Consider the following 13,174-nt stretch of genomic DNA (forward strand, 5'->3'; position numbering starts at 1 on the left):
TTTCGGATCATTATGTAAGGGGGAGTGGTTTCCATGTGAGATGGATTATTGACTAAGGGGGAGTGATTGATAAGTGCATAATTCATATGATTTTAGTATCTATTCCATACTTGTTTTAGCTATTATTCTTGCATGTATTCGTATTATTATTCTTGTTTTCTCTTATTTGCCTCTATTAGGTGAATCATCCAAAAAGGATCTACAAAGTTCTGAAAATAGCTAAGAAGAGAAGTATCCAAGTATCCAAGTGCCCAAGTCCAAGAGAAGTGGAAGAAAAGCGACGAAAAGGAGCAAAACGCTCAAAAAAAAAGAGAAGGGCCAAATACCGATATTATCTCATTCAAATTAAGGATTTCTCATCACCATCTTGAAGATAATTGAAAGATAAAAAGAATGCAGTCATTCCGAGTTCGGGTGAAGAAGTTGTGGCCAAAACAAGCTTTTATTGAATACCGAAGACAGTAAAGTTCGCGGACGGGTTTCATACTTTAATTCCGAAAATTTCTGCTGGAATTTGAAGTTCGTCGAGTGGGTTTGCGAACTTAGTAAGTGGTAAAACGTGTATTAATACCTTGGAAAGCCTAAGGTCACGTTTGGGAGTCTTTATGTCGTATTTTTGGGTCGAGTTCTTGAACCGAACTAAATACTTGATGGCCAAGCAATGTAAACCTATAAAAAGGTATTAGGTCTTTCAATCAATATCATCGTTAATCTCATATCACAAGTTCTACATCAAAACCTAGGGTTTACCCCTTTAGGGGGAAACCATCATTATTCATCTTCTTTGTAATATGAGTAGCTAAATCCTTTGTTGATTAAGGATGAATTCAATGTTCTAAGCGTGAAGCTTTATTAATAATACAAATCTATTGAGAGTTTTTATCATCATCGTTTGTTTTTACTATATCTAGGGTTTATGAGTGATTCTTAGATTTATTTGAGATGCATACTAGATTAGTCTATTGATTGTTCTATCACTAGTAAAAGTTATGAGATAAGTAATCGTCGATTAACTCTCTACACAAGTAGAAATCGCGAGACTTTACAGAGGGATTCTGTGGAGCAATCGTGTGTGAAGACAACACCATCAAGTAAACCATGATCTAAGAGTTTAACTACTGGGATCAACCTAAATTCACAAAGCTTAAGGCGTTCGATTGGATTATACCTTGAGTGATCTACTACTTGGTGGTTCGTTGGACAAAATCTGGTAGTCGAGAACTTCTGTATCCAGTGATTGAAGGAGTTTTGGGGATAACACTGATCTAGCTGTTATTCTACGTTTGGTGATGAATGGTTCTTACGAAAGATAAATAAGTATATTAATCCAGTTATTGCTTGGTAACGGCGAAGGATTCCTTGATCATCCATTTCATCTTATTGTCTTTATAATTATCTTACAACCAAAACCCCTTTGTTATTTACTTTATTTTGCTATTTCAAATAACCTATCAATTACACAGCTCTCTGTGGGAACGATCTCTTACTACCGCTATATTACCAGTTAATTAGTGAGAAATATATTTATTAATTTGTTGTGCCTACGACAGCCCATATAAATTTTGGCTCCGCTGTCGGGGAGCAGTCGCTAATTGATTTGTTATTTGTTTAACTTGTTTTTATTTTTGTTTTTATTTTCTCTTTTGTTCTTGTGAGTCGTCATGTTTCCTTACGGAAATAACATGTACGGAGCACAAGATTACACATACAACAACGGTAATCAATATGGTTTTCAGTCTCATTCATATGATAACTACCAACCATCCTATGGGTATAATCAAAACCAATCTTTTGGCTATGATCAATATCCCACGAAATCTTATAGATACTCTCATGCATATCAACAACCTTTTGACGGGTATGTAAGTGAGCAACCACAAGGATGGGGGGATAGTCGTTCTTCTAATGATAATTTTTCTAGTCTTGCAGATCTAATGCACCAATTTATGGATAATTTGAATCGGGATAATCAAAAGTTGGACCAATACATTCAAAATACGGGAGAATACTATAAAAAGACCGAAGATACACTCCAAGAACTTCAAGAGGGCATGAACAACTTAAGGAGAGACATGAATCAAATTAAGGAAGAATTGGAAAAAGATGAGAAACCCTTGGAGAATCGTTGTAATGATGATGAAGTTATCCCAGCTCCGGATCGTAATAATGGTCATTCTCTTATTCAAAAGGTGGAGCCTTGGTATGACCAAACCATTGTTATGAACGGTGTAACATACTCGAATGCATATCAACGTTATAATGAATGTCCGAATTACAATATCTTTAGACCGGTTAATTTGCAAGAAGTAGACACGATTATTCCCTCAACGGAAACTCACACAGAATACCCCAAAATCTATATTGAAGAAGAGTTCTTGAGAGCGGAATTTGATTCGGATGACGAGAGTGTTGGAAAGATGGAGATTGAGAATAAAACCAAATTGATTGAAGTCGTGGAAGACCCAATTGAGCTAGATAATAATAGTTCTATAGAGGACCACGACATACTTGAGGTAAATAATTCATTGTTAATTAAGAAAGATGAGGATCCGATACAAGGTTTGTCTAATCCTTTGCTTAATTCTATATCTATTGATCCTTTCCATCCAATTAAAGTACCTTCTAAAAGACTTGTTAACCTAACTTTTAAGAAAATACCTCACTTAGGATTGGAGTTGCGTGCTTACAAAATTTTAACGGATTATTTTGCTTCTAAGTATCCACCACTTGATGTGTTTGATTCGAGTATTGTGCAGGTTCACCAAGCTGTGGAACCTTTTGAAGTTCCCGAATTTTATGTTCTCTATCCACTTCCGAGTGTAGAAAGGACTAAGTGTGGGGGAAACTTCAATAAAGTGATAGCTTCAATATTTATATTTTGTCCTAATGTTATTTTGAAGTTATTAATGGAACTGCAGATTGTTATTCGAAAGGATTACCAAATTTTCAGATTATTGGTGTACGGACGATAACAATAACGTCCGGCTGACAACGTTAAACCAAGCGCTAAATGGGAGGAAACCCATCGGTTTTGTATCTCTATATTTTTTTTTTTTTTTTCTTAGTTTTGCATATCATATCTTGCATTCCCACCTTAGATTTTACAAGTCCTATATCTATAATGAAAGTTTTGAAGAATTCTCGTCAGAAAATTCTGACTGCGCACTTGTTAAGAAAATAGGTCTCGAGACTTCATACGGAGTCCAATTTGAGTGGTTGACCCCAAATTTTAAATAGGACAGACTCACCTTTCTTTTCCAAAAAGAAAATCTGAATTCGGAGTCTGTTAAGTTGGAGCGATAGGCCTGGACATTTGAGTTTCAGTATTTTTACAGAACTTTTTCAGATTGCATGTCAGTCAGTCCGGAGACCATAAAAGTCAGAAAATTTATCGAAATACTGTTCCCTTTTGACACGTTATATAAAAGACGTAGGTGAACAACTTTCGTTTAGGATGTTTTTCCTAGTTCCCTACCTATTGGTACATTTGTTGAGTTTTTCAGGGCTGTTATGTCAGAAATCAGAATTTTGAGTTTTGAACATTGAGGACAATGTTGAGTTTAAGTGTGGGGGAGTGGTTAAGCGTGTTTGGCTTGAATAAAGAAATAAAAAAATGATAATACTCTTTGATTTCTTGCATTCTTGAGACTTCATGTTTTGGAGTTAATTTTGAGCTATTTAGGATGACACTCTAAACCTTTTCAGGTTGAAACAGTTCTTACGGCTATAAATTAAGTTCCATTTATTTCAATCCTTAAATATATACGTTCATAATTGAATGCGAAACTAAACTATGGTAGTCGTTTGAAAGATTTATCCTCGCAATCAATCATTATTGAATCACTTTCTTTTTATTTTTGCAGTTTTATGTTTCTCTAAGGTGATTTGGTGGGATCCTGATACTGCCGTGGATGTTGTAACAAGGTAATCATTGGTTGAGTATTTGAAAGCCCCATAGACAATTGTCTTACACTCATAAAGAGTGAGCCGGGGAAAAAAAAGAAAAAAAGAAAATAAATAAATAAATAAATAAATAAGGCTCCTCTTCATTTATCGACACTAATAAATGATAGGTCCAGAATTGCGGATTAATCATAGTCGATGAAAATAAAACCATATCATCATTATATAGCAAGTCAAAAAGACTATTGATAAGGTTCTTGACACTTTGATAGCAGTATGTGTGAAACGTTGTCCCTGTCTCCGTCGCCTAAGCAAGCGTGGAACGCAGGATCCAAGGCAACTATCACATACTTGCTGAAAAGGAAACATGCGCTTAGAGTATCTAATCATGTGGTCGAGTTAAATGGGTGCTTCTCTCAACTAGTGCGCTATAAGTATATATCCTTTGAAGACATTCATACAAGTATTGTGGGTAACATCTTTCACTTTAGTCAACATTTCCACACTTCACTTTTCTATTTCCGTTTTCTTATCTATCCATGTGATTTCAGTATGCGAGTGTTGTGGAAAACGTTGAAACAAGTACGATGACTATATTAGTAGAGTTTTGCAATCAGGTTGAATGTCACACGTAAGTGATTTCTTGTGTGTGATGATTGGAATGTATGTGGGATGTTTGTAGCTAAAGAACATATGCAAGCTAATTATTTGGCTTTCTACTTTGTGTCTATCCTTAGCAGTTCTTCCAAGGCAAGAGATTGGAGTAGGTTTTGTGGGTATACCTCTTGTAATCCCTCACGAGACTATAACTCGTCCACTACGGACACCTAGGGGTTTAAAGGCCTGTTATTCATGCTAAGAGTAATCGTATCCTCACGACATGAAGTTGTTGTATTTATGATTAGTTTTATTTAGTTTGCTCGAGGACTAGCAAAAGCTAAGTGTGGGGGAATTTGATAAGTTCATAATTCATATGATTTTAGTATCCATTCCATACTTGTTTTAGCTATAATTCTTGCATGTATTCGTATTATTACTCTTGTTTTCTCTTATTTGCCTCTATTAAGTGAATCATCCAAAAAGGAGCTACAAAGTGCTGAAAAGAGCTATGAAGAGAAGTATCCCAAGTATCCAAGTGCCCAAGTCCAAGAGAAGTGGAAGAAAAGCGACGAAAAGGAGCAAAACACTCAAAAACAAGATAAGGGCCAAAGACCAAGATTAACTCATTCAAATTAAGTATTTCTCATCACCATCTTGAATATAATTGAAAGATAAAGATAATGCAAAAATAATGAGGTCATTCCGAGTTCGGATGAAGAAGTTGTGGCCAAAACAAACTTTTATTGAATACCGAAGACAATAAAGTTCGCGGACGGGTTTCATACTTTAATTCCGAAAATTTCTGCTAGAATTTGAAGTTCGCGGACTGGGTTTGCGAACTTAGCAAGTGGAAAATGTTTATTATACCTTGGAAATCCTAAGGTCACGTTTGGGAGTCTTTATGTCGTATTTTCGGGTCGGGTTCTTGAACCGAACTAAATACTTGATGGCCAAGCAATGTAAACCTATAAAAAGGTATTAGGTCAATATCATCGTTAATCTCATATCACAAGTTCTACATCAAAACCTAGGGTTTACCCCTTTAGGGGGAAACCACCATTATTCATCTTCTTTGTAATATGAGTAGCTAAATCCTTTGTTGATTAAGGATGAATTCAATGTTCTAAGCGTGAAGCTTTATTAATAATACAAATCTATTGAGAGTTTTTATCATCATCGTTTGTTTTTACCATATCTAGGGTTTATGAGTGATTCTTAGATTGATTTGGTATGCATACTAGATTAGTCTATTGATTGTTCTATCGCTAGTAGAAGTTATCTAAGTAATCGTCGATTAACTCTCTACACAAGTAGAAATCGCGAGACCTTACAGAGGGATTTTGTGGAGCAATCGTGTGTGAAGACAACACCAACAAGTAAACCTTGATCTAAGAGTTTAACTACTGGGATCAACCTAAATTCACAGAGCTTAAGGCGTTCAATTGGATTACACCTTGAGTGATCTACTACTTGGTGGTTTGTTGGACAGAATCTGGTAGTCGAGAACTTCCGTATCCAGTGATTGAAGGAGTTTTGGGGATAACACTGATCTAGATGTTATTCTATGGTTGGTGATGAATGGTTCTTACGAAAGATAGATACGTATATTAATCCAGTTATCGCTTGGTAACGGCGAAGGATTCCTTGATCATCCATTTCATCTTATTGTCTTTATAATAATTATCTTACAACCAAAACCCCCTTTATTATTTACTTTATTTTGCTATTTCAAATAACCTATCAATCACACAGCTCTCTGTGGGAACGATCTCTTACTACCGCTACATTAACAATTAATTAGTGGGAAATATATTTATTAATTTGTTGTGCCTACGACAGCCCATACAGTGATAAATATCACTATAGTATTGTTGTCGAAGTTGTGATACAATTGAACTTTGATGTTGTATAATAATACTATGACACTGTATAACAATGATTGAGAATTCTTGTTTTCTCATTGTTATATCTACGGATTTTCAACAACGATGATGCTAAAATTACAACCTTTGGAATCATTGGAGTACTTGGAAGTGACGATGATTTCGAGTAATGTTGAAGATTAGGCATGTGTAATAGGAGCTAGAAATTTTTTTTTTATTTATTTTTGTGTTCCATATGTATTGAGAGTTTTGTCACTAAAATTGACAAAGGGGGAGATTGTTAGAGCACTGCTCGGTCGAACTCGCATGCGTTGCTATCTCAAGCATGTTTGTCAATGTTAGTGATCAAAACTATAAGTCTTGATTTCTAGTCTACTATAGCTAAATCTCGGACTAGGATAGAAAGTATAGTTGAGCTCAAGAACTCCATGGCGATCATCATACAAGACGAAGAGCTACTCAAGGAACTGGTGGAACTTCATCGACTAAAAGGTATGTGGAGACTTGAACTTATCTATCACTCAAAAGTCTATCTACTTTATCTCCTATCTTGAGACAAAAGTTGTTTTGTTGTATAGACTTTGATTATACACATTTGCTATTTCGAGCCGAGTTTATCTCGCGTATCTATTTCTCGAAATATGTGTTGGTAAGCTTTATCTTTGACCAAGTTCATATTTACCTAGTGAAGAAAGCCATGTTATGTTTCAATCAATTGAAAATGGCTTTGACGAAAAATGGTTTGTGAATAACAACTATATAACGTCCTCTAAGAATATTTCAATGATTGAAATGAGAGTTTACATTATATAACCAATGTTGGATATAAGCATTATGTGGAAACGCATACATGTATAATTCCTTATTCCTTGAACCAAAGTATGCTTACTTTGCTGCTCAGGAAAACCGGAACAAGAGTCTGCGAACCCAGTCCGCGTACTGTCGGAGGTTCTCTTCCCGAGAAAATCTGTTGGAGTTTGTAAACTTGTTACAAGCTTATTCTGGGTACTTAAGTCCGCGTACCAAGTCCGCGTACTTAGGTTGGTTATATCTAGAAACGATTATTCATGAACTTATACTTATATTAACTAAGGAATGCAAGTTTCCAAACTGTGGCTATAAAGTTCATGAATCGATTCGAGTGAATCAAATCGTTTTTGCTTCGGTTGTGTCTTGTATACTTCTATGAGATCTAAGCAATTGAACAACTCTCTAACTAGTTCATTTAAGTCATCTGAACTAGTTATGGTGAAGAAGAATATGGTTAATATGAAAGTGCTCATATGGCTAACCATTTGGTTAACTATTGTTGAACCAACAAATGTACATGTTTGGGTACGGTTACACAAACCTAAAAAACGTGCATTTCATTTGTGTGTAACAAGCTATGTTTTCGATCTAACGGTTGAAAGATATTAGCTTGAATCTAATCAGGTTTTCATCTAACGGTGAATATTGAATGTTTTTTTACTAAGCTAACATTGATTACAAACCCTGATTTGAAAGACTATATAAGGGAGAACTCTAGCAACTGGGAAACCTAATCCCCACACCTCCTGTGTGATACTAGTTGTATTAGCTAGAGTCGATTCTCCTTTAACCTTAAGTTTCTACCGAGACCCTGTAGGTTAACGACTTGAAGACTTCATTGGGATTGTGAAGCCAGACCGATACTACTTTCTTGTAGTTGTGTGATCTGATCTTGTTGTTTCTATCATATTGAGTACAATCGTAACAATTGGCTTGAGATTGATATCTCCGATATGCAAGATATAAAAGTAGTCACAAACATCTTCGTCTCATCGTTTGTGATTCCACAATATCTTCTTTCGCCGCGTCGATTAAGATTATTGTGAGGTGATTGATAATACTAGGCTGTTCTTCGGGGAATATAAGTTCGGGTTATCAATTGGTTCCTGTTCACCTTGATTTATCAAAATACGGAACAAAACTCGTAGGTATTTCTGTGGGAGACAGATTTATCTATTACCGTATACTTTTCTGTGTGATACAAATTTGTTTATTAAAGTCTTCGACTTTGGGTCGTAGCAACTCTTAGTTGTGGGTGAGATCAGCTAAGGGAATCAAGTGTGTAGTATCCTGCTAGGATCAGAGATGTAGAAGCATAACTGTACCTTGGATCAGTGTGAGATTGATTGGGGGTTCAATGACAGCCCAGACCGAAGTTAGTTTGTAGTAGGCTAGTGTCTGTAACAGCTTAATACAATGTGTATTCAATCTGGACTAGGTCCCGGGGTTTTTCTGCATTTGCGATTTCCTCGTTAACAAAACTTCTGGATGTCTGTGTTATTTCTTTTCCGCATTATATTTTGTTATATAATTGAAATATCACAGGTTGTGCGTTAACTTCAATCAATTAGAATATCCAACCTTTGGTTGTTGATTTACATTGATTGACACTTGGATATTGGTCTTTGGTACCATCCAAGTTATCTCTCTTATATTTAATTAGACTCGCAGATTTCTATTTGCTTAAGTAAGAATTAAATCGAGAGATCGAGATATTATAACTCTTTGATATACTTTATTAAGATTGAGTCTAGTTTATTCTCTTGAAAGTATAATAGAGTTAGTCCATACAGATTGCTAATCGAAATATTGGGTGTGGTTGTTGTACCCCCGCCTTTTGTATCAGAGCAGGCGAACACATTAAATACCTTATAACTTTGTGTTTGTAGCGATCTGACTCTATGGACATGAATTCTATCTCCATAAACGTACCACCAGTCTTCGATGGATCAAACTACTTGTGGTGGAAAATTGCTATGCGTTCTTTTCTTCAAGCTAGTGATTTTCAAACATGGGTACGTGTTGTTAATGGCTATGATCCTCCGGTTAATACAGAAGGCGATGTATCTATACCGAAGGATATAGATAGTGTAGATGGGGCAAAAACGAGTTGCTGGTTTTTACGGAATTGAAGAGACGACCGTGCGGAGGAAACTCCTTGAACTGAGCGAACTGTTAAACCTCACACAGATGCACTGCAAAAAAGGGAGTGCTTTGAATTCGAGAGATCAATATGTAGGACTCCGGCCTAAACCAAGACTATGGCCGTTCCAGAGTCAATTCGGTCACAAGAGAGGATGGGTCCATCTGTAGGAGGGAAGCTGAGAAATATTGAGATCAATGGTGATCGAAGATTGTGGGTTTGTTTTGTATTCTGCGTAAAGGAATAAGATAAGCTCTGATTGATTGAATTCGATCTGTTGAGAGTAATTGCTCGGACGTTGAGTTGTTAATCTCGTGTTGTCTGTTTGACGAAATATTGTCTTGTTTTCAATCATGATTTAGAGACTTATTTATATTGCTAGAATTGTAAACACCTTGATCCCATGAAGTGTGACAGTTGTTGGAGTCAAATAGTGGGGAAGTGAAAATCGTGTTAAAACCAGTTGCTCATCGTGCAGAGACTTGGTTGATTTTTTACCCACTACTTTGCTAACTCCTTCAACTAATTTCACAACTTGCTCACATTCTCATCGTGTGTATGAACACACGTGCCGTAAACCGCCAGACCAAAACCCTAGTTAATATCCCCCCATGTAACACGATTGATGTCTCATGATTGTGGAGTCTGCAAGGCAGACGTGTATTTAGTTAGTCAGTTGCTGACTTCATGGGACGATGAGTCCTTGTATTGTTGAGTCGAACGTGATTTGCAAATGTTCTGAGACTCATGAATAGAACGTGTCTGTTGAGACAGAGGTATGATTCTCAAGTAAATGTTGATAGTTAAGGTGAGCAAATATTGCTCATTCGATGGATTGTTGAATATTGATAGTTGAACCAATATTCCTTAGTCTGAGCAAATATTGCTCATTTGATAAATTATTGATAGCAGGACTAAATAAAATATTAACTTAAAATACTGGAACCGAGTATTAGAATGTTGATCATGGGATCAACGTAAAATTATTAGTGTTTGAATCTGCTCAGAATTATGTTTTGCAGAGCTTCGGATTCGAAACCCTAATTTTGAGCAATTGCTGATCAATTGATGATTTATTGAAAATCATCCACGGAGTGAAGGAGGGACCGGCTACATGGGGTGATGGATCGACCATGTAGCGCCCATATGCTCGAGTGAACAAAATACCAAAGTCTCTTGAAGACCAGTTGGTGAAAAGATGATTAAATGCTGGTTTAATCATTTATTCAAACAATGTTCGTCTGAACCTTAAGTGATAAAACCTAATAAATTATGAAGAGATGAAGGACCGACCAAGGGGTCATGAAACCAACCCTGGTTGGTCGCGTGATCGACTGACGATCGTTTTATGAAATTCCAAAACTGTTTGGGAGAGTTTGAACCTAATATGACCAAATTAGGTCAAATGATGAAAGTATGTGGGTCCGGACTCTTGCAAGCCAAAGAGACAACCTTGGTCGGTCAAGGTAATATGCTCATGTCGCCAAAATGCTCGCGTCTCAGTCCTGAGAATTTCGATATTTTCTGGTGTGCATTTGAGCAATCATTTGAGAAAATATGAAGAAATCAAAGATTTTGTTGAAACTGAGGAAACTTCATAAGATGAAGGAAATAATAATAATAAAATGAAGGAATCATGAAGTGTGGGACCGGCTATGTCCAAGGCATGGACGAACGGCCAATGAGCCCGGTCCCATGGCACTTTTCCTAATTTTATATTATTTTCATGATTTTAGGGAAATATCATGAAATCAAGGAGTTTGTTGAAACCAAGGAGTTTCCTTGAAGTGAAGGAGTTTCCATGAGATGAGGGAAACAAATAATATTAATAATAATAAAATGAGGGTGTGTGGGACCGGCTTGGGCATGGTCGGTCGGCTAGGTCCCGGTCCCACGAGTTTCCCTAATTTTATCTTTTTTCCTTAATGTGAAGGAAATATCATGAAATCAAGGAAATAATAATAAAATAATAAGGAATGCAAGGTGTGGGACCGACCATAACTAGGGTATGACCGGCCGGCTAGTAGGCTTGGTCCTGCACACCTTTCCTAATTAATTATTATTTCCTTGATGTGAAGGAAACACCATAAAACTGAGGAGTTTCTTTGAAACGATCAAGGAAAATAATAAAAATATGATAAAAATATAAAATTGGGCGTGGGACTGGCTACGACACGACCGGCCGGCGGGTGGGCCCAGTCCCCCAGTGCCTTAATTAATATTTTATTATTTATTATTTTCTTCCTATTTTGCATAGGTTCATCGTTCCTTCGCATTTTGGAATGCTCGTTCGTGCATTCAGGTGCTCGTTAGTGCATTATTGCTGAGTACACTTGCACCATTTTAGTCGGGGCTTAATCGATAGTGGCTCAGATGCCCGTACATTGAATATTTATTACTAACCCATAGAATTCTGCTGGGAAGAACCATGAATTGAAGTAACGAAATATTATGAATAATGTAGAATATCTTCCAGGGATTCAGTTAATGAATCTAATAATTTAGGAATAATTAATTGATGACTATATACTAGTACGATCGTCTAGGAGCATTAATTATTCAGGAATTTAGTGATATGAGCTTGTTGAAGCGTCATACTTCTTCTATATAGTCAGGGAAAACATTGTTACATCTTGAAGACGTTATTGCTCTATACTAGCAGGCAAGTTGTCTAGGAGCCGTCTAATCATTTGGTTCTATATAGAATAACTTACTGAAATTGCTCAGTATTCATGAGATATGTCGTTTCCTCAGCTGAGAGACTACACATGTACATATACTCTGAGAGACAGTATTCTCAGTCAGAGATTCTTGTGGCATGAGCTTTCATGCTTCAATGAGAGACATGAGCCTCAACACTCATCTGATTGCTGGATCAGGAGCATGTATAATTTTGGTTTTACGATTTTAGCCCTTGTCGAAAATCCACCATCTACATTAAGTCCCCTGCTTAGTGAGGGACATTCATGTTCCTCAGTCAGCACTGGATGGTGATTTTCCAGTTATGAAAGAAACAAGTAATTGAACTTAGTCGTAAGATAAGATGTTACCGATTTTTCGATTGCGTGAGCGAACCATGGTTTGAACGAAGATCCCAGTGGCATGATAGAACATCGCCTAACGAGCATAAATTGGTGTAGAACCGCTGATTTGATGACGGAACCTTGGTCGGTTTAGGATTCACGGGCCGGGCCCAATAAGGAAATCCTTGTGAAATTAGGTTTTGGAAATAAAATTCGATATAAAAGGGAATTAATCCCTCTTTTTTTTTTTATTTCTTTTCCACGACCGACCACCACCTTCCTCCCTTCATCACCTTCACGTCAGAGCACAGGAGAGAACAGGAGAAATTCCACGACAGAGCTGCCGCCGTCCGACCGACGCCACTACCATCCATCCAACTTCCGGCCGGCACCGACCAGGTAAGTTTTTTTTTTTGGTTTGCTGTTTTCATGAGTTTCACGAGTTGTTCATGCCTTGATCATGTTGAAGTTATATACATGTGTATATATGAGTGTGAGTTTTATAGAAAACCCTTGTTTTTAGAAAACGTATGTTCGTTCGATCGTTAGTTTAAGAAACTAGTAATAATCCCTGACTTAGGAGAGATTTTTCATATATAGACCTGTGTCTAGTGAAAATTTTTTGTTTATGAGCTTTCATGGAAACCAAAACTTTATCTTAAAAGTATGAATTTTCACAAAACCGAAATAAACCCTCGTTTCGAAGACGGACGATCGTACGAAGGAATTTTTTTTTTTTTTATGAAACCGTGGAATATCCAAGATGTTTTTTATGTAAAACCGTGACGTGTTCATGGAAAAAAAATTTACGT

Source organism: Papaver somniferum, chromosome 7 (genome assembly GCF_003573695.1).
Source record: "Papaver somniferum cultivar HN1 chromosome 7, ASM357369v1, whole genome shotgun sequence".
NCBI lineage: Eukaryota > Viridiplantae > Streptophyta > Magnoliopsida > Ranunculales > Papaveraceae > Papaver > Papaver somniferum.